The sequence below is a fragment of the Tursiops truncatus genome, chromosome 5 (assembly GCF_011762595.2).
Source record: "Tursiops truncatus isolate mTurTru1 chromosome 5, mTurTru1.mat.Y, whole genome shotgun sequence".
Taxonomy (NCBI): domain Eukaryota; kingdom Metazoa; phylum Chordata; class Mammalia; order Artiodactyla; family Delphinidae; genus Tursiops; species Tursiops truncatus.
The window spans coordinates 93,971,024-93,993,820 of NC_047038.1; the positions used below are offsets into that span (position 1 = coordinate 93,971,024).

The 22,797-nt window shown below is 36.6% G+C and overlaps 1 long non-coding RNA gene across 2 annotated transcripts in view; it reads left to right on the forward strand.

The window, feature by feature from the left end:
• Positions 1 to 22,797, forward strand: part of LOC141278704 (uncharacterized) — a 275,581-nt gene that overhangs the window by 7,036 nt on the left and 245,748 nt on the right. The window contains exons 3-5 of one of the 2 annotated variants that reach the window (XR_012331762.1): positions 1,008 to 1,079; positions 10,492 to 10,659; positions 16,399 to 16,618. This is a non-coding gene — a long non-coding RNA (uncharacterized lncRNA). Of the gene's footprint in view, positions 1 to 1,007; positions 1,080 to 10,491; positions 10,660 to 16,398; positions 16,619 to 22,797 lie in introns of those variants that run through there. The other variant, XR_012331764.1, reaches the window with a different exon arrangement.

Below are 22,797 nucleotides of genomic sequence, written 5' to 3' on the forward strand. Positions count from 1 at the left end.
GAAAGTAGTAGTATTTATTTGAACCTGATGAATTTGGAATAAAACGATATTTATGACAGTAGGAGTACTCTTTTTTTTTTTTTAAACCCTCCTTGTTGCTTTATGGAGGCAGCTCATTGTAGTATAAAAATAGTGAACTGAAAATAAGTGGACCTGAATTCTTCCCTTGAGGTTTCCACTAACAAGCTTATAGTTTTGGGAAAATCAGTTTGGACTAGAGCTTCAGATGCATCGTATGTAAAATGCAAAATTGGTTGAAGGCTATTTCTACCTCTGATAACATTTGTGATTTTCCTGAGGTTATTGGGGAAACTATATCCAGATGGCATCTGAAGACAGAGTTAAAGGCACTCTTTTCATGATATGTACTGTGGACATTTTCAAAACCACAACTAAACATTTACTATACTTTAAGAAGGGAATCAATTGCAGTGGTATTACAGAAGCCACATCTTTTTTTTTTTCCCCCTAAATGCCTTATGTACTCATCGACTTTAATTAGGTATAAGCAGTTTGAGAACATTTTTTGTGATCACCAAATTCCACTTTTGTAAAGATATACTAGCTCAAATGCACAAGGAAACATGTACAAGGCTTTTTATTGTATCCTGTTTGCAATAATAAGAAACTGGAAATATTCATATTTGTCTTTTAGTAGAGGAACAGCTAAATTCTCCTCCTGTTCTCTTTCTCTTCCTCCTCTCTCTCCTCCTGTACTAGTTCTCTACTAGTACTCCTTTCTTCTCTACCACTAGTGCTACAACCACCACCAATAACACAATATTGATGCCACTACCAACAATAATTAATTATAAAGAGCTTATTGTATTGAAGAAGGGAGTGGGGAGACAGTATTGTGGATGGTAGTAAAGGGACTTTTTAAATAATATTTCATATTTTAAAAGGACAAGACATTCTTTTTTATGGCTACCAGTTTAATCTGTTCTTTCTATGAAATCCTTACCAAGTCTAAGATTATGAAAATATTGTCCTATGCTTTTTCCTAGATGCTTCATGGTTCCAGCATTTGTTTGAGGATCTATGTCCCATCTCACATCAATTTTTGTTCATGGAGTGAGGTAGGAGTTGAGGTTTACCTTTTTTCTTCATAAGGGTATCTAATCATTCCAGAATCATTTGCAAAAAGATTTTCTTTCCCCAATAAATTTACATGGCACCTTGGTTGATAATCAATTGACCATATATGCTGTGGGTATATTTCTGAACTGTCTGTTCTATTTGTTCATGTTATTTTTAAGCCAATACCACACTGTCTTGATAGCTTTATCAGCTAGTTTTAAGTCCTCCAACTTTGTCCTTTTAAAATAATATGTTGTATAATCTAGGTCATTTGCATTTCCATATGAATTTTATAATTGATTTGTCATTTTCTTTGAAAAAGATCACTGAGATTTTATTGGGTTTGTGTTGAATGTATACATCTATTTGGGCAGAACAGATAACAACAATATTGAAAATTCAAATTTATGCATGTGGTTTCTCTTTCCATTTATTCAAATCTTTAATTTTTGTCAGAAATGTTTTATAGTTTTCAGGGAAGTGGTCTTGCATTACAATAACGTTCTTAGGTATTTTTGTGATGTTATTGTAAATGATACTGCTTTCTTTCTTTCACTTTTCAGTTGTTTGTTGCTAATATATAGAAATACATTGTCCCCAAAGGTTTTCCATTGCACCTTCCTTTAACCCTTTCATACCTTTGTCATCCCTATGCAATCATTAATTTGCTTTTGGTCACTGTACCTTAGTTTGCACTTTCTAGAATTTTATATAAATAGAACTATATAGATTATACTCATTTTGTCATTTATCATAAATATTTTGAGATTCAGTCATGATGTATCATGTATCAATAGTTTATTCATTTTTGTTGCCAAGTAGTATTCCATTGTGTAAATATGCCATAATTCGTTTATCCATTCACCTGTTGATGGACATTTGGATTTTTCCCAGTTTGGGCCATTATAAATAAAGCTCACATGACCATTTGTGTACAGATCTTTATAATGGACACTTTTTTTCTATTTACCTTGGGGTAAATACCTAAGAGTGAAATGGCTGGATTTCATGGTAATCTTTTTAAAAAACTGATAACCATTTTTCAAAGTTGTTGTACTATTTTGTAGTTCTGCCATCAGTGTGTGAGAGTTCCAGTTCCTCTATATCTTCACCAACACTTGGTATCACCAACCTCTACTGATTTGTTTTTTAATCTTGATTTTAGCCATTCAAATAGGTGCATAGGAGTATCTCGTTGTGGTTTTAATTTGCATTTCTCTAATTACTAACCATGTTAAGCATCTTTTCATATGCTTATTTGCATTCATATATATATATTGTTTTTGCTTAAGCGTCTGTTCAAATCTTTAGTTCTTTTAAAAATTATGTTAAATTTTTTCTGAATTTTGAGAATCTTTATGTATTCTAGATACAAATTTTTTAATCATGTATATTGTTTGGAAATATATTTTCCCAGCCTGTGGCTTATTGTCTCATTCTCTTAACAGTATCTTTAGAAGAGCAGAAAATTTTGATAAAGTCCAATTTTTCATTTTGTTTTTTCATAGACTGTGCTTTTGTTGTATCTAAATAACCTTTGCCTATCACAGGGTTATAAAAATTATTCTTCCATGTTTTCTTCTAGAAATTTTATAACTTTAGGTTTTTACAGTTAGGTCAATGATCCATTTCTAGTTAATTTTTGCATGTGGTACAAGGTATGGATTGAAGTTTACTTTTTGATTATAGGTACCCAGTTCTAGCATCACTGTTGAAAAGACTATTCTTTCTCCGTTGGATTTCCTTTGCACCAATGTGGAAAACAGTTGTCCATATAGGTGTGGGTTTGGAAACATATATGTGTGTTTCTTCACTGATCTATTGGTATATATTTATACAATTGTCACATTCTCTTCATTACTTTGATTATAAGAAGTCTTAAAATCAGATGGTGTTAACTCTCCAACTCTGTCTTTTCTAGGGTTGTTTTTGACTATTTTAGGTTCTTTGCATTTGCATATGTGTTTTCTGAATTTCAGTTTTTCAGTTTCTGCAAAAAGCCTGCTGGCATTTTGATTGGAGTCGGCTTGAATCTGTAGATCAATTTGGGGATAAATAACATCTTAACAATATTGAGTCTTTTGATTAATGCATATTTTATCTCTTTCTATTTATTTTGTTTTTCTTTAATTCTGTTAACAATGTTTTGAGGGTTTCAGTGGTCAGGTTTTCTATATTTTTGTGTGATTTATTCCTAAGTATTTTGTATTTTTTGATGCTATTATAAGTGGCATTTTAAATATTCCATTTCCAATTACTTGTTGCTGGTATACAGTAATCGAATCGATTTTTATGTGTTGATCTTAAATCCTAAAACTTTGATAAGTTCACTTATTAATAGCTTTTACTCTAGGTTTCATCAAATTTTTACACAGATGATCATGTTTTCTGTGAATAGAGACAGTTTTATATGCTATTTATTACTTTAAATTTCCCCCAAGTTCTGCTTTAACAAAATCATATAGTTGGTACTCTTTTTTTGGTCTGGCTTCTTTGAAACAGTGTAATTATTTTGAAATTCATTCATGATCAAACTTCCTCTATATTTGTCCTGATTTTCTGTATAATTTTCCTCTCTATTATTAAGAGTGGAGTGTTTATCTATAAATGTGTATTTGTCTAATTCTCCTTGTACTTCTATCAGTTTGCTTTATGTACTTTGGCCTCTGTTATTAGGTCTGTAAACATTAGGATTGTTATGTCCTTTTGATGATTGGACCCCCTTATCATTGCAAAATAACTCTATTTCTGATAATTTTCTTCTCTCTGGATTCTATTTTGTCTGATATAAATGTATTCACTCAACTTTTATTTTTATTAGTAAGTTTTATCTTTTTACATTTTTTGACTTTTAGCTTATTCAAGTCTTTATATTTAACAAATGCTTTTTTGTAGGCAATGTTTTAGTTTGGACTTGCTTTTTTAAAAAATTCAGTTTGACAAACTCTAGAGAGTTGAGACCATTTATTTTCAGTAAGATTGTTGATATGATTAGGTTTAAGCCATATTGATATTTGTTTTCTATTTGTCCCACCTGTTCTTTGTTCTGCTCTCTTTTTCTACCTTCTTTTGAATTAATTGAACATTTTTTCATAATTCTATTTTATCTCCTTATGTTTTGGCTTAAGGCTATAACTCTTTCTTTTGTTATTTTAGTTTTGCTTTAGGGCTTATAGTACACATCTTTAACTTATAAAAAAGACTACCTTCAGCCATTTCACATATAGTGTAAGAACCATTTCACATATAGTATAAGACCTTGAAAATAGTATATTTCTATTTCTTTTCCCCAACTTTTATGCTATTTCACATGCAGTATAAGACACATGGGAAAACTACCCAAGTCCAGGGTAAGAATCACCCTGAGGTAAGGGCGCCTGGCACCCAGGCAGGCCTGTAAGTAAAAATGCCATTTCACATTTCACATTTAGTATAAGACCATTTCACATATAGTATAAGAACTTGAAAATAGTATATTTCTATTTCTTTCCCCCAATCTTTATGCTATTGCTATCCTACATCTTGTTTTCATGTATGCTCTAAACTGTGCACTACATTGCTATTATTTTTAACAATTATCTTTCAAGAAGATTTAGATAAGAAAAATATCTAATATTTTCAATCAAGTAGTTACCTTTCTTGTGCTAATCATTACCTTATGTAGACCCATACTTCCATATTGTATCATTTTCCTTCTTCCTGAAGGACTTTCTTTAACATTTCTTGTGGTGTGAGTTTGCTGTTGATGAATTCTTTCAGCTTTTCTGTGTCTGAAAAAGTCTATTTCACTCTTGTTTTTGAAAGATATTTTCACTGGATGCAGAATTTTAGATTGAGTTTTCTTTCATACTTTAAAGATGTTGCTTCATTGTTTTCGTGCTTGCACTGTTTCCCACGGAAAATCTGCCATCATTTATGTTTGTACCTCTCTTTGTAATGTGTGTGTGTTTGCATGTGTATGCCTTTACTCTCTTCGTTTTTTAATATTTTCTCTATAAAACCAGTTTTGACCAGTGAGATTATGGTATGCCTTGGTGTAGTTTTTCATGTTTCTAATGCCTGAGTTTGTTCATGTTTCTTGAGCTGCTTGGATCTATAAGGTTATAGTTTTTATCAAATCTGGAAAATTTTTGCCATAATTTCTTTAAACTATTTCTTTGTCCCATGCCTCTCTCCTCTCCTTTGTGAACCCCAGTTTCACATATACTGGACTGCGTGACGGTGTTCCACAGCTCGCTATTGCTCTACTTGTATCTTTTAAAATTCTCTTTTCTCTCTGTTTCCATTTTGTATAGTTTCTATAGCTTCAAGTTCACTAATCTTATTTTCCCCTGTTATGTTTAATCTGCAGTTAATCCGATCCAGTGTATTTTTTACTCCACACATTGTATTTTTCATCTCTAAAAGTTTGATTTGGTTCTTTTCTATATTTTCCATGTCTCTATTGAACTTTTTCAACATATGGAATGCATTTAAAATAACTCTTGTAATGTCCTTGTCTGTTAATTCTATGATCTGTGTCATTTTTTATTAAGTTTCAATTAGCTATTTCCTCATTATGGGATATATTTTCCTACTTTTTCATATGCCTGGAAATTTTAAATTTCATATGGGTTTTATCCTGTTGCATCCTGGGTATTTTTATATTCCTCTAAATATACCCAAGTGTTGTTCTGGGATGCTATTAAATTACTTGGAAACTGTTTGATTCTTTGGGTCTTGCTTTTAAGATTTTTTTAGATGTGAGCTTGAACAGTGTCCATTCTAGGGTTGTTTTCCACTGCTTCAGTAAAACCTTCTATATACTCAAAGCCCCATGAAGTTTTCCAGTCTGGCTGGTGAGAATAGGCATTTTTACTTACAGGTACTCTTACCTCAGGGTGATTCTTACCCTGGACTTGGGTAGTTTTCCCATGTGTCTGTGCTGATCAGTACTTTGATAAATACATAAGGGTGGGCTCATTGTAGATCTCTTAGGTTTTCTCTTTGTGCAGCTCGTTCCTCTGTGGTATTCTGCAATAAACTCTTGCTGCCTTGGGAGTCTTGGACCCTCATCACTATCTTCCTAACTCAGTGTGTCTCTTAGTCTCTCTTTCTGAAGACTCTCAGAGTCTTAAGACATAGTCCCAAACTAGGGCTTGCCTCGTTTCCCCCACCCCCATCTTTAAGAATCCCTATTCTTTATTGTCTGATGTCCAGTGTCTTTCAAACCATTGTTTCATATATTTTGTCTGTAATTCGTTTCAGGCAGCAGGATAAATCTAGTCCTTGTTACTCCATCATGGCCAGAAGCAGATGCACATTGATATATTTCTTTAAATTTAAAACCAACCTTGATTTTCTTGGATATACCCTACTTGACCATGTTTTTTTTTTTTTTAAATACTGGTTTCAGGTTTTTTAAAAAAATTTAGTTTATGAAGGGTCTAGTCCTTCAGTTTTCTTTTCCTGTAATATCTTTGTCAGGTTTTTTTTTTTTAAACATCTTTATTGGAGTATAATTGCTTTACAATGGTGTTAGTTTCTGCTTTATAACAAAGTGAATCAGCTATACGTATGCATATATCCCCATATCTCCTCCCTCTTGTGTATCCCTCCCACCCTCCCTATCCCGCCCCTCTAGGTGGTCACAAAGCACTGAGCTGATCCCCCTGTGCTATGCAGCAGCTTCCCAGTAGCTATCTATTTTACATTTGGTAGTGTACATATGTCCATGCCACTCTCTCACTTCATCCCAGCTTACCCTTCCCTCTCCCCATGTCCTTAAGTCCATTCTCTACGTCTGTGTCTCTATTTCTGTCCTGCCCCTAGGTTCTTCATAACCATTCCAGAGTTATGCTGGCCTCATAAAATGAGTTGGGAAGTGTTACCTCTATTTTCTGAGTTTGTGTGTTTGTATTTTTTCTTTCTTGAATATTTAGTAGAATTCACCTGTCAAGCAAATTTTGCTTAGAGTTTTCTTTGTGGAAAGTTTTTGAGTACATACTTAATTTCTTTAACAGATAAAGACCTGTTTAGATGTTCAGTTTCTTCCAGTGTAAATTTTGTTTTGAAGAAATGTGTTCATTTCACCAAAGATATAACATATGTTGACATAAGTGTTTTCATAATATTCCAGTAGCATTCTTTTAAAATCTGGAGAATCTGTCCTGATAGTCCTTCTTTAATTCCTAGTAGTAATAATTTATGTTGTCTCCTTTTCACTTGATAAGACTTGCTAAGCATATATCAATTGAATTAATCTCTTCAAAGAACCAACTTTGACTTTATTTTTAATAGTTTTTTAAATTTTTAAATAGTTTCCCCTTTCCCCCTCTATGATGCATCCTGCCTCCTGCTACTTCACCAGAGATGAAAGCCCTCACTCGTCTCCTCTCTCTTAGAATGGGATCATAACTATGTAGATTTTAATTAATTTAGCTTTATTTATGTTTTCAGTTCTCTTGATAGGTTAAAAAAAGCTATGATTTTTGTGTATTATCTGGCTTTTCCCTTAGTCTTAGGTTTGAGCAATCATGTCCATGATTTCTGAATTCCGATCTTTTTGATTAATTAAAAAATTTATTTTAAAGCAAGCATCTTATTAAAGTCAGAAGAATGGGTTTTCAGGCAGAGTTCTACTTTTTACTGTCTGTGTAGCCTTGGATAAACTACTCTCTGGACCTGCTTTGCCCACTTCACGAAGTAAACTTTTAGCTACACATGGGCAAAGACTGGATCTATATTTGATTATCATTGCATCCTCAGTGCCTAGCAAAGTATCTAGTATGTACTAGGCACTAAATGGATAGTTATTGAACCAGTGAAAGAGATTTGAAAGAGAAAATTGGATCTGATTTTATACATTTTAATTAGCTCTAATTTTTAAACCGAGTTGAGTTTTTTCTCACAAGTTTAAAGATTGAAATATGGCTCTTAAACAGGAAATCCATAGAAATCTGTAGATCTGAAGAGGTATTCAAGTTTGATAAATACTGGGTTAGGCGATGGTTAAAAGACTGGTATTTGTGTGTTTATTAAAAAATATGACTAGGAAGCTCCTATTCTCACAGGAAAGCCTCAGTTGAGAGGGAAAACTGAGGCTGCAGGTCCATATTCTGCATTGAAAACATGGTAGTGATGCCTCGCTTGATACAAGATGCCTGCCTTGTATCTGACAGGGGACTGCTTCAGTAAAACCTTTTTCCACTGCTTCAGTAAAACAGGTCAAACCCTTGGATTTGTACCAGAGCCCCAGGAAAAGAACTGAAAGAGTGTGTACTTACTATCTAAAAGTGTAGTGATAATGTGAGGTGGGGGAAAAATGATCATGATATGTGTGTGTGTAGGTGTGAACACAACATATGTATGGAGAACCCTCTTTACAGGTCCTTTAAAGTAATGTTCGTGAAAAGTCTCTGTCCGGACTTTAGCTAAGCTACTCCATTGTATTGCTGCCTCGGCATCCGTTTTGTTTGGCCAAGCAACCTGTGGGGGACTTAAACTGATACTTAGTTCCCTCATGCAAGGGCATGCCCTGGACAACAGCCTGCAGAGTCACAAGCAAATTAAGTCCCTGACGTGACTTCTCCAACAGCCTTATGATCGTGCTTCCCCTGCCTCCCAGGGTCTTCACTTGTGCTCCCCTAGGTAAGACCCCTGTGGAGCCGACCAAAGCTCTACTCTTTTTGGTTTCAATTGACTAATCCAGACTTAGCCCAGGAAGCCCAAAGCACTCTACCCACGACCCTCATAAGGGCCTGTGCCCCAGGTCCTGTTGTTCTCTCTGTGTCTGCACCCTGCCTTGACTTTGTGGTGTGGTCCCTTGAGGCATGTTGTGTACTTCCTCTAGGACCTGTGAGTGATCAACTTCTCCCTTTCAATTTCTATTGTGGTCTTTTGTTGACTACCATATGGCACCCTGTGTCCCACTTAACAAAAGTTAACAAAGTCCTAACATTCTTTGATTTAACAAAAATAACCAACATTTATTGAATAGTCTATGTGCCACTCTCTGTTCCAAGTTCTTCACAAAAAGTTTAATCCTTATAGTAACACTGGGAGACTGGTACTATTTCTGTCCTCATTAGTCAGATAAGGAAGTTGAAACACATAAAAGTTAAACTTGTCAGCATTTCACAGCTAGTAAGTGATAGAGCTGGGCTTGGACCCCAGATAGTCAGGATCTAGATCTTGTGCTCGTGACACCTCTGCTATGGTGCCTCCCTGAAAAGCATCTTAGTATTTTCATTGTTGTTTCTGCTAATATTGTTCTTATTATTCTGTACCTTGTTGGTAGATACTCGCTATGAATTTGTTCTTGTTGGATTTCTACAGTCTTTGTTTCTTACAAAGCTTAAACTCCTGCCTTCTCTTTTTTACCATTCTTTTTTCTTTTCTTTTAGAGATCTTAGTTTTTTGACAAATGAAAAATTTATATATTTAAGGTATACAACATAATATTTTGATTTATGTGTACATTGTGAGATGATTACCACAATCAAGCTAATTAATATATTCATTACTTCACGTATTTACTTTTTTTTGCAATGAAAACACTTAAGATCTAATTTTTTTGTTATTTTTTTCATTGCCTCCTTTTTATTGAAATATGGTTGATATACAATATTGTTTTAGTTTTAGGTATACAGCAAAGTGACTCAGTCATGTTATTATTTTCCACTTTAAGTTATTGAATATAGTTCCCTGTGCTATACAGTGAAGGATCTACTTTTTTAAAGCAAATTTTAAGTATGTAATATAGTATTATTAACTGTAGTCATCATGCTATACATTAGATCCTAGAACTTATTCATCCCGCATAACTGAAACATTGTCTCCCCATTTCCCCCCACTTCCCTGGCATCCACCACTCTACTCTCTGTTTCTGAGTTCAGCTATTTTAGCTTCTGCCTTTATTATCCCAAAGCTTAGCCAGGGCTTTTTGTTACCCTTGAAATGAAAGCTAAATCAACAAACATCTGTTACAGCACTGCTACTAGAATGACTATATTTTAGAACTGCAACTCTTTTTTTCTGAATCTGGTGCCATAACTATTTGAACTAAAGATATTTGAAAGTATCAGTCAAGGTGCTAGAGCAGCAGTGGTAATAGCAGCTCCAGCTGTAGTGACAACAGTGAATGTGGCTGGGTCCATGGATGAGATAGACAGATTTAATGGTGGCAGAGGAAATGCTGGGATTTCACATCTTTGTGTCTTCAAAATTGACTTATTGAACACAGATTCTGGAAGTACAGTGGGGAAAAATATGGAAACAGCTCTCTCCCTCATGTACCTTATAGCCTATTGAAGGGAGATCAATAGCTCATGGATAATAAAAGCAAACACTTGAATAGAGCTTACTATGTACTGGACACCTTTCCAATTGCCTTACATGCACTATTTCATGTATTCCACCCAATAATCCTAGGAGGTGGGTACTCTGATCTCCAGTTTGCAGATGAGCAAACTGAGGCACCAAAGGTTAAGAAACTCGCTCAAGATCCCACAGCTCATAAACGACAGAGCTGATATTTGAACCCAGGAAGACTGGCTCCAGAACCTGGTCCCAAACACCATCCTAGTCTACTAACAAGTGGTGAGTCAACTAACAACTGTGAGAAGAGCTACAGAGACAATGAGAGGATGAGTATTTTAGTATTTTCAAAATTTACAAAATAATGTAAATTATTTTTACATTTTTGGACATCTGTGGAGTGGTAAATGTGTTCCTAAATATTAGATATAATTACAAGGAAATATGTTTATATAAATCTATTTGGTAATAGGTTCTGAAGAGTTTTGTTTTAATCGGGATTTTGGATTATACATGACTTTGAACCTAGTCTGGAGGGTCTCAGAAGCCTTGCCTGATGAAGTGATGAGGGGGGGTGAAAAGACTCAGCCAGGAAAAGCTGTGTGTGTGTGTGTGTGTGTGTGTGTGTGTGTGTGTGTGTGTGTGAGGGGTGGAGTGGCTGGCGGAGAAGCTGGAGGAATGTTCCAGGCCCAGGGAGAAGCTCATTCACAGGGCTTGTTGTAGAAACATCTCTGTAAATACCTTCAAAGTCAGGGGCAACTTGTGATTCTTTAAAATGCAAATTCACTTCATGTACAACTTTCAGGTCCTATTTTGTAGCATAATGCAAAATGATGCTGGGTTTGTATATGCCTTTAAGCTAACTGTTGAGCACGTATCTCTTATGCTTCCCGCTTTTTAGGCAGTGAATGGCAAGAAGAAAAGGCTTGGGAATCCTGGAAAGCTAAGGTTACGTCTCAACTTCTTAGTCACAGTCATTTCTCAATTATTTGGGGTTGTGCTCTCTGTTTTTGTTTGTTTTTGTTTTTTTATTAATAGAAAATGTCTTAAAAGTGCCTATCTGAAGGCTTTCATTACTTGTAGCTGTCTGGTAACCATCAAACACCCCCCAAGCTAGACAATCAGGTTAGTTCTGAGCCTTATACCTGAGCCAATGGGTCCTTAAAGAGGAAGCTATAGTTTAAACAAAGGCAAAAGGAATTTGGAGGGCTGTGGATTCAAGTACTACAAAGACAGAGTAGAGGAATGTGAGAAAGGGAAGAGGAAGAGGAAGACTGAAGCACTGAGACTACTTCTTTGCTCAATTTGGTTCTCTTCTAATATGTAGAAAAAAGAGATTAACTAGGAAGCAAATAGAAATTAGATTTTTAGCAAGCTTGTAGTGATTTCTCATTAAGTGACACATGGTGTTTAGTGTTCCTAATGAGTTGCACTAAAATCATTTTTACATTTTTGGACATCTGTGGAGTGGTAAATGTGTTCCTAAATATTAGATATAATTACAAGGAAATATGTTTATATAAATCTATTTGGTAACAGGTTCTGAAGCGTTTTGTTTTAATCGGGATTTTGGATTATACATGACTTTGATTTGTCTCCTCCTTTATCCCCATTGATCGAGAGCTGACTGTATTAGGTGTCTGAACTTGAGTGGACACACCAGATCTCTTTGAACCTTGGTTTCTTGATCTATAAAAAATGAAGCCACTCCCTGGTGGCACAGTGGTTAAGAATCCGCCTGCCAGTGCAGGGGACACGGGTTCGAGCCCTGGTCCGGGAAGATCCCACATGCCGCGGAGCAACTAAGCCTGTGGGCCACAACTACTGAGCCCACAAGCCACAGCTACTGAGCCCGCGTGCCGCAACTACTGAAGCCCGTGCGCCTAGAGCCCGTGCTCCGCAACAAGAGAAGCCACCGCAATGAGAAGCCCACGCATCACAATGAAGAGTAGCCCCCACTTGCCGCACCTAGAGAAAGCCCGCGGGCAGCAACAAAGACACAACACAGCCAAAAAAAAAAAAAAAAAAAAAAAAATGAAGCCAATATCTCTATTACTCAGGATATTTGTAAGGATGGCATAGATAATATGCAGCAAAGTGTCTTGTGTAAAGTCTGGTACAGGCTAGATGCCCGAACCATTTAAATTCCCTTCTTTCCCTCCTTCCTTCCTTCCTTCCGGCCTGTCTGCCTTTTTTCCCCTGTCTTCCTCCCTTCATCCCCTCCTGGCAGTGGAGTAGAATGTACAGAGGCCATGTCTTAGGTTTGCTACTCAGAGGCTGGTGAGCTTGACTTAATCTCTCTGCTCCTTAGTTTTCCCATTGGTAAAATGAAAGAATCTATTCAATAAGCCCCCTAGGAGTCCAGCAAGTTATCAAATTCTACAATCCATTTTTTTGATTCTTGAGTTATGCATGAAAATATTTGAGTGTACTTTCAGTCACAAAGTTGTTCCAATTTCTGCCTGTCCAGAAGAAGATTTTGATCCTAGCTTCCCCCCGCTGTAAACCTGGGGAAAATTTCTACAAAAACAGCTTGACTAAATTTATAGGCCCCCAGCTGACTTAGCAGAATCCAGGCAGCTGAATGGTTGAGTTTCTCTTAGCACAATGATGTTTGGTTACACAGCTGCAGCACTGGGGAGAAGAGACTGAACCAATATTTATGACATGAGACTGTGACTTGAACTTTAAAACTAGTTCTTCTGCAGGATTTAGATCATGCTTTTTCATTTCCTTGGAAATATGAATAGCCGTGTATGGTAGGCCACATAATGCCCTTCCTCCCACAAGATGTCCATTTTCTAATGCCTGGAACCTGTGAATATGTCAATTTACAGGACAAGAGGGATTTCGTGTGTGATAAAGTTACGGATTTTGAGATAGGGAGATTATCCTGGATTATCTGCTGACCCTAATGGAATCACAAGGGGCTTCGTAGGGAGCCAGGAGGGTCAGAGGAAGAAAATAGTGATATAATGAAGTGAGGATGGGGGGGTTGAAGAGGCTATGCTGGTGCCTTTGAAGATGGAGGGTGGGTCCACAAACCAAGGAATGTAGGCAGCTTTTAGAAGCTGGAAAGGTAAGGAAATGGGCTCTCTCCTAGAACCTCCAGAAGGAATACAGCCCTGCCAACACCTTGATTTTAGCCTGTAAGACCAATTTCAGACTTCTGAACTACAGAATGGCAAGATAATAATTTTCCCTTGTTTCAAGTAACCATGTTTGTAATTTGGTAAATCAGTAATAGGAAACTAATATACCATGACTACCAAAACAAAAACTCTACATTTTGAGTCATTTATTCTTCCCCAAATAAATCTGGATGAACAATTCTAAGGATGGGAGAAAAATTTTACCTGCTACAAATTGGTAGTTGGAGAAAAGCCTTGGTGAGTGGAGGTGGCCTGCACCTTCTAACACTTTGAGGTAGGAAAGGTTTGAAATTTCCATTCACTGGGGGGTTCAGGTGGGCTACAGAAAAAAGCTCCATTTAAGGGAGCTACTAATTTACCGAGGTGGAAATTGGTTGAAATGGGTCTGTCTCCTGTTGGGAATCTTCACAAGCTATTCAATTTCAGCTCTATTTCCTCTTCCTGTTCCAGGAATATGAACAAGATTGCCCCAGAAAGGCCACTGAGTATTGAATAAGATGATATTGAGACATTTACTGTTCTTCTGAATTATTCCATATCTGCTTTCCCCAATCTAACTTTTCTATAAAGTTCAATATGATTTCTTTCCCTTGCTAAAGGTAGGTGGCTGTTAGCAAGAGGGTGCCTCTCAGGTGGAGCAATAGGGAGAGGTCATGAACAGAAAAGCAGCCATAGATGGACATTGGGTGGTTCTCAATGAGGTTTTTTCCTCTCTAGGTTTCAGTCCAGCTTTGCTATAAGTTAAGAGGGACCCATCTGTAGGTCAGGTTCTGGGGAGTTGACTCTGAGCCAGAGATTTGTGTGCAGGAAATTTCTTAAAGAGTCTTTTAGGAACACTTGTTTGGGAAGCAGAGTTGGACAGAAGGAGAACTGAACTGTGATTCAGTTGCAACAGAGCCCTCAGCTGATCTCACAGGAAGCTCTGAAGCTTGAAAAGCCCTTCAGAGATGTCCTAAGTTTAGGTGAGGGGAGTGGGTCTTTGTACCCCCATATTGACTAGTCATTGGATATGTGGCTGCCCCAGGGGAGTTGGCTTGATTTGGGGTGAGGCATCTCCCTTCTGCCGAGGGCAGTACCCCAGGAGGGACTCAGCTGTGACCCACAAGCAGCCGGCACATCCAGGTAGCAGGGGAAATGGGTGCCTGCATCCTGAAGCAAGGAGCTGGGTGGTGTACCCGAGCTACCCTACACCAGTGAGTGAGTGTGGAGAAAGGGAAAGCAGAGGAGTGAGATCAGCACCAAATTCATCGCTCAGTTGGATTCCGGAAAGATGATTTATAGGCTCTATGCCATTGGCTTAGGGAAAGTTGCTTGCTTAATTACTTAGCTCCACTTTCCAGGAGTAACCCTTTTCATTGCTTCTACATCCCCGTGAGGGTGAAGAATAGAGAATTAAAGTAGTTGAAAGTCAAAGATAAGCCTGCCTTTAAATCTCACATTTCAACCTTGTTGAAAAAGAAAATTTCCATGTGTCTTGTCACGTTTACCCTCTGAACGTTTTCATCTCTGCCTTTTTTTGTCTACCCTGAAGGAAATAGCATTAAGCAAAATAATTATACAAAGTTGGGGAGCAGAAAGGAAATCAGTGCAATTTAAGGACTTGGATTCAGTGTGACATGTGTTTATGGAACTCCTACTGGGTCCAGACCAGATATATCATCAAATATTTATTTTAGGTAATAGAAAATCCATAGATAAGTACTTTTTTAAAGCATAAGCAGGCGGCAGTGTTGGACTGATGGCACATTAAGAAAGTCAGGAGTCTCTGGAAATTATTTTTTACAAATTATTCTTAGTTTGTTGCTGTTAAGTTGATGAAAACTCTATTTTCCTCTATAACTTAAGTAACATTGTGAGAACTACTGAAGGTAGAGTCTAGCTTAATGACATAAAGTTTCCAGTCTTTCTAATTGTTTATTCAGCCCTTGTCACCTCAGTTATTAATTTTCCTTTTTTTCTCATCTCACTTCTATATTTTACAAATATCAGCCCCACCCTGTGTATCTTTATTATTAATTCATTCAACTTCTGTTACAAAGAGATCAAACATTTATTCCTTTTTGAACATTTACTTCCCTACAAGCTTAGAAATATTTGACAGCAATAGCTACCCCCATGGAGCCTGTGTAAACATGGGTTTATGGGCTGCTATGCAGGCCCCTTTGGTGATTTACTTTCTGGTCATTGGGATTTATTTATTTTTTGATGGAGTGGTAAATTGTGAGGCTGTAGACCTTGCCAGGTTTCCAGGTATCAACTCAAAAAGCCTTGCTGGAAAAACTGTGGTTGGCATTGCAACACAGAGAATGACCAATGATGCATCATATATTTTTAATAGATATAATGTTTTAATAAACATTCTCCTCTAAAGCAATGGATTTTAAAATAGGCTTTTGCCTTGATGTAGCCACCCAGCTGTGAGTTTTATAAGGCAACAATCTCCACATCATTAGATGTTATGACTAATATTCCAGCAACTGAAATAGTAGCTATTTACATGCACATAAAAAGTTAAAATGACATTTAAGGTGCACCTACACTCAGAAAAGTGTGCTTGTGAAAGTGATATCACAAGTTCTTCATTCATTTTTCCCATATTGACTTATCTTGTAAAGATCTCTTGCAAACCAAAAAGGTAGCTTAGGAAACTTATCCCCACAGTGACACCTGGGACCTCTCCAATCTTGAAAGCAATGTAGACTTGCCTTCCACCTTCAATCCCACTGCCCCTTAGAGTTCAGGCTTCCTGAAGATATCTGCTAATTTCATTGGCTCGTGGGTGTGTGGTCAGTTCCCATCTTTGCCTTCAATGTTCTTATAAAGGAGACCTGAGAGAGCTTCCTTGCCCCTTTCCCATATGATGACATAGCGAGAAGTCTGCAACCTGAAAGAGGACCTCACCTGACCATGCTGGTACCCTGATCTTGGACTTCCAGTCTCCAGAATAGTGAGAAATAAATTTCTGTTGTTTGTAAGCTATCTAGTCTGTATTTTGTTATAGCAGCCTGAATGGACTAAGACACATCTCCTAAGTGATTTATGTTATTAGAAGAATAACCTGAGCATATTTGGCTCAGCTTCTGCTATTTCCTCTAAATAAAATATTCAAATATAGCATGAGCATCTGCTTGGATTATGATGGTGTCAAGGATAATTTATTTCTTAAACTTAATCTAGTTTTAGTTATATAAAGTCGAAGACTGTACTTGATGTGAAGGAACTGAATTTTATTCAACCAAGTTTTAAAAATAACTTAGACTTCAGTGGATCCTCCCATGATAATTTCTTTTCTTTTTCATATTATTTAAAAGATGCTGCTATATTTCCCATTCCTGAATAAGGTGGAATAAGTATCAGTGACTATCTCAAGCTTCTTCAAAGCTTTTCTTTACCTTAAACTATAATTTTGGGTGTTTGCAGGATCACGTTTTCAGGGTCCTTGTAAATGAAATGAATCTGACTGTATCATTTTCCATCTTGTTCTACATTCTAATTTTGAGCTAAATATAACATTCCTTTAAGTGGTCCAACCCCCACCCCCATGATATGCATAAACTTCTTGAGTGTTTGAGACTGAGTCTCCTTTATGCCCTTTCCCTCTTGTAACCTTGCCTATAATAGGTGATCAGTTCTCTCTGTAGAGTGAGTTCTTTTTTTTTTTAACATCTTTATTGGAGTATAATTGCTTTACAATGTTGTGTTAGTTTCTGCTGTATAACAAAGTGAATCAGCTATACATAGACGTATATCCCCATATCTCCTCCCTCTTGCATCTCCCTCCCACCCTCCCTATCCCACCCCTCTAGGTGGTCACAAAGCACCCAGCTGATCTCTCTGTGCTATGCGGCTGTTTCCCACTAGCTATCTGTTTTACATTTGGTAGTGTATATATGTCCATGCTACTCTCTCACTTCGTCCCACCTTACCCTTCCCCCTCCCTGTGTCCTCAAGTCCATTCTCTACATCTGTGTCTTTATTCCTGTCCTGCTCCTAGGTTCATCAGAACCATTTCTTTTTTTTAGATTCCATATATATATGTTAGCATATGGTATTTGTTTTTCTCTTTCTGGCTTACTTCACTCTGTATGACAGACTCTAGGTCCATCCACCTCACTACAAATAACTTTATTTCATTTCTTTTTATGGCTGCGTAATATTCCATTGTATATATGTACCACATCTTCTTTATCCATTCATCTGTCGATGGACACTTAGGTTGCTTCCATGTCCTGGCTATTGTAAATAGTGCTGCAAAAAACATTGTGGTACATGTCCCTTTTTGAATTATGGTTTTCTCAGACTATATGCCCAGTAGTGGGATTGCTGGGTCATATGGTAGTTCTATTTTTAGTTTTTTAAGGAACCTCCATACTGTTCTCCATAGTGGCTGTATCAACTTACATTCCCACTGACAGTGCAAGAGGGTTCCCTTTTCTCCACACCCTCTCCAGCATTTATTGTTTGTAGATTTTTTGAGGATGGCCATTCTGACCAGTGTGAGGTGATACCTCATTGTGGTTTTGATTTGCATTTCTCTAATGATTAGTAATGTTGAGCATCTTTTCATGTGTTTGTTGGCCATCTGTATGTCTTCTTTGGTGAAATGTCTGTTTAGGTCTTCTGCCCATTTTTGGACTGGATTGTATGTTTTTGTGATATTGAGCTGCATGAGCTGCTTGTAAATTTTGGAGATTAATCCTTTCTCAGTTGCTTCATTTGCAAATATTTTCTCCCATTCTGAGGATTGTCTTTTGGTCTTGTTTATGGTTTCCTTTCCTGTGCAAAAGCCTTTAAGTTTCATTAGGTACCATTTGGTTATTTTTGTTTTTATTTCCATTTCTCTAGGAGGTGGGTCAAAAAGGATCTTGCTGTGCTTTATGTCATAGACTGTTCTGCCTATGTTTTCCTCTAAGAGTTTTATAATGTCTGGCCTTACATTTAGGTCTTTAATCCATTTTGAGTTTATTTTTGTGTATGGTGTTAGGAAGTGTTCTAATTTCATTCTTTTACATGGAGCTGTCCAGTTTTCCCAGCACCACTTATTGAAGAGGGTGTCTTTTCTCCATTGTATATTCTTGTCTCCTTTATCAAAGATAAGGTGACCATATGTGTGTGGGTTTATCTCTGGGCTTTGTATCCTGTTCCATTGATCTATATTTCTCTTTTTGTGCCAATACTATACTGTCTTGATGACTGTAGCTTTGTAGTATAGTCTGAAGTCTGGGAACCTGATTCCTCCAGCTCTGTTTTTCTTTCTCAGGATTGCTTTGGCTATTTGGGGTCTTTTGTGTTTCCATAGAAATTGTAAAATTTTTGTTCTAGTTCTGTGAAAATGCCATTGGTAGTTTGATAGGGATTGCATCAAATGTGTCAATTGCTTTGGGTAGTACAGTCATTTTCACAATGTTGATTCTTCCAATCCAGGAACATGGTATATCTCTCCATCTGTTTGTATCGTCTTAATTTCTTTCATCAGTGTCTTATAGTTTTTCTGCATACAGGTCTTTTGTCTCCTTAGGTAGGTTTACTCCTAGGTATTTATTCTTTTTGTTACAATGGTAAATGGGAGTATTTCTTTAATTTCTCTTTCAGATTTTTCATTGTTAGTGTATAGGAATGCAAAAGATTTCTGTGCATTAATTTGTATCCTGCTACTTTACCAAATTCATTGATTAGCTCTAGTAGTTTTCTGGGAGCATCTTTAGGATTCTCTGTATATAATACCATGTCATCTGCACAAAGTGACAGTTTTACTTCTTTTCTGATTTGTTTTATTTCTTTTTCTTTTCTGATTGCCATAGCTAAAACTTCCAAAACTATGTTGAATAATAGTGGTGAGAGTAGGCAACCTTGTCTTGTTCCTGATCTTAGAGGAAATGCTTTCAGTTTTTCACCATTGAGAACGATGTTGGCTGTGGGTTTGTCATATACTGCCCTTATTATGTTGAGGTAGGTTCCCTCTATGCCTACTTTCTGGAGAGTTTTTATCATAAATGGGTGTTGAGTTTTGTCGAAAGCTGTAGAGTGAGTTCTTCCTCTCTTAGTTTAGTAAGGGAGCGTTAGCCTGTGAAACTGTTTCGCTTGTTGGTTAGTACAGAAGAAAATATGGATTGATCTCCAAATCTCCATACTCTTATACCGAAACCATCTTTGATCAGGCATCCAAGAATTTTTGACTACTTTTACTTAATTATAACAGTGATTATCGCTGCACACCTCCCTTACTCCTTAGTCATTTAAAAGTGTTGCGGCATTTTATAAAGAATGGGAAAAAAATCAGAGACCTTTTTCTTAATCTCTATAGTGTTTATTAATATTAATGAAACAGCATGAGAAACTTGCTTGAAGAAAAAAAACAAGAAAATGAGCACTGGGTACCAAGAAAATAGAGTTGCCTTCTTGTCAGGAAGTAACTCTCCTATGACTAAATCCAATTGCTTCAAAAATGAGGAGTCTTATTTCTTGTGATTTGAATGCCTCTCTCATCTTATCTGTAGGGATCCCAGGTTTCACAGTAGAATCATCCTGACGTATGCTTTCTTTTTCAGTTTTGATACTGAAAAAGGAATACTGCATTGCCTAGCACAATATTTGAACAGCATGCCCACGGCTGCAGCTGAATCTTGAAAGACTTTGCGGGTTATGACATTCCCCTAAATGTGCTGAGCTTTCTTTAACCTTTCATAAAACATTGTGATCTTTATGGACTGTATCATATTGTGCAGTAATGTGCTTTATTGTCCACAGAATAAGCTTTTCTTAAAGATAATTGGAAAGCTGAAAATGGCTGCTATCGGCTGATTTTTTAAAAATACATTATTTCTGAAATGGGGCTGGTGTAATAATGACCCTATCTGTTCAAGATTTAAGATTTGTCTTGGCAGAGAAAATTGATCCATTTCACCTTTGTCTAATGGAAATTTTTATCTAGGATTATCTGTTTATGTTAATGAATGTTCCTCTGAAAAGGGAACTTGAGGGGCTGTAAATCTTGGTGACACTTCAGTTTCATAGGGGAGAAATTGGAAAGGATTCTAGTATTTATCTGCCTGAAATTGGTTATAAAAACAAAATTATCTTCGTGTACCTCCAGCATCTGATGTTTCTTGGAATTTCATTATATTTTTGAATAATCCAGTGCAGTAGTAAGAATGGTGTTTCTATGTTACCTCATTCAGAAGTTGTTTTTACTTTTTCTGTTTTCCAGTTGGTTTCTGATGCTGATATTAAAAAGGAAGTGAAGCCTTTTGCTTACTCACTCTTTTAGGGATGAAATTTTTTTTTTCTGCATAATCTTAATAGTCTTCCACTATTTTAGGTTCGTTATCTGAGGTTATGTGAAGTGTGTTAGCAGGACAGCCATCATTTCCCTTTTTAAAAAACTATGGCTTTAGAGAACAAACGTATGGACACCGAGTGGGGAAAGAAGGGGTGGTGGTGTTGGTGGGATGAATTGGGAGATTGAGATTGACATGTATACACTAATATGTATAAAATAGATAACTAATAAGACACTGCTATATAAAAAATACATATATAAATGGCTTATGAATTCTGATCGGTTGACTAAATTCTGAGGTTAGTTTCAGAATTGCTCTACATTAAACAAACTATTTTGGTTCTTCAAAGTAGTTTTTGCACCAAGCATACTCTATCTATAGTATTTGGAAGTTGTAAGGTGATAACTTTGAAAAGTCATCACTGTTATTACAAATTCTTTTTCCTCACGTTTGAAGGAAAATTGGAGAGTGAGATCAATTCATTTAAATGTCAGCTCATCAGAGAAAAATGGAGGTTAAAATTTTAATTGCATTAACTTTTTAAAAGAAATGAATTATTTCTTTATAGAGACTACTAACTATTACTATCTGGTAGTTATCAGGATTACACTGTTTTTATGTTTGTCTTGTAGCTACTTGCTTGGAAGTTTTTCTCCTTTAGAAAATATTTGAGTTATTTCCCCAGGATTTGAAAAAGAAAAATATATTGGCAACATTTTGCATTCCAAAGATGATATGAATGTAATTATTTAGCTATGTGACATTAGGACTAAAAATTGGTAGGAAATTTTAGTTTTTTAGTATGAGCCCATTTATGACAAAGGGTAGAAAGGCAGCAAGCAGGAGTAGTGTTTGCTGCCGGGAATATTCTAACAAATCATATTTTGACATCCATATTCACATTAATCATTGCAGCTGCCTTTCAGTACTAAACGGACATGAACAACAAGTAGGGTACAAAAATCATCCTTATTTTTCTGGAAATTGAAGGAAAATCTGGCATTATGGGATAGAAAACAGAGCAGTAGGCTGGGAATCAGGAGAACAGATCTGGCTGGCTAAAGAATTGTGTGACTGTGGAAAGGCCATTGCAGCTTTCTAAATCCTAGTTTCCTCAACTTTAAGATGAAAATTGAAAACCTGTGCCAAAACACAGCTGCGCTGTGAGGAGTCAGAACAGTGGTTACTTTGGTGGGGAAGTGTTGGGAGGGACTTCAGTTGCTGTGGGGTTTCTGGGATGCTGCCAATGGTCTCTTTCTTGAACTGGGCATAATTTACACAGTTGTGTTTACTTTGGGAAAATTCCTTAGGCAGCAAGATGGCCCAATGATCCAGGTACTTTTCTGGTTGTATATGTAGTTCAATTAAAAAGTTTCCTCAAATACCTGCTATTTCACAAGATCACTGGGGGGACTGTAATTGAAAACATTTGGAAAATGGTAATGTACATTCCAATTTTAGATTTAAGTCTTTGCAAAAATGTACAGCTTTTTTGGTATAGATCACATGTATTGCTTTCCATATACCTCTAACCTGACCTCTTCTTATTTATTTATTTTTACTATGTGTTTCAGTACCATTATGAAGGTCCAATAAGTTTATTTTCTGATAAACTTTATCTTAGAGCATTAGTTAAGAAAAAAGGCCAGCAAATGCTATCATATGCAGAAACAATGCCATTATCACAATCTGAGACTCTTTAAATATTTCCTTTTACCTGGAAGATGCCTTGAACCCCCAATCATTCATCCTGGTATCTACTCAGCAGCTTTTAAGGACAAAGATAGAAAACAAACTTTAATTGCACCTCTACTGACTTGCAGGCTACTCCCTGTATTTCTTACTCAGAGCCCTGGATGTTCTCATGTGCTTCTTACTTTCTCCCAGCATCCCTCAGGCTTCTTAGGCTCTTCACTCCTTCCTCCCTCTGCACAGAATGGCTTGGGACTGCACTTTGGAGAAGATGTACATAGAACCTTGTCTGCAGG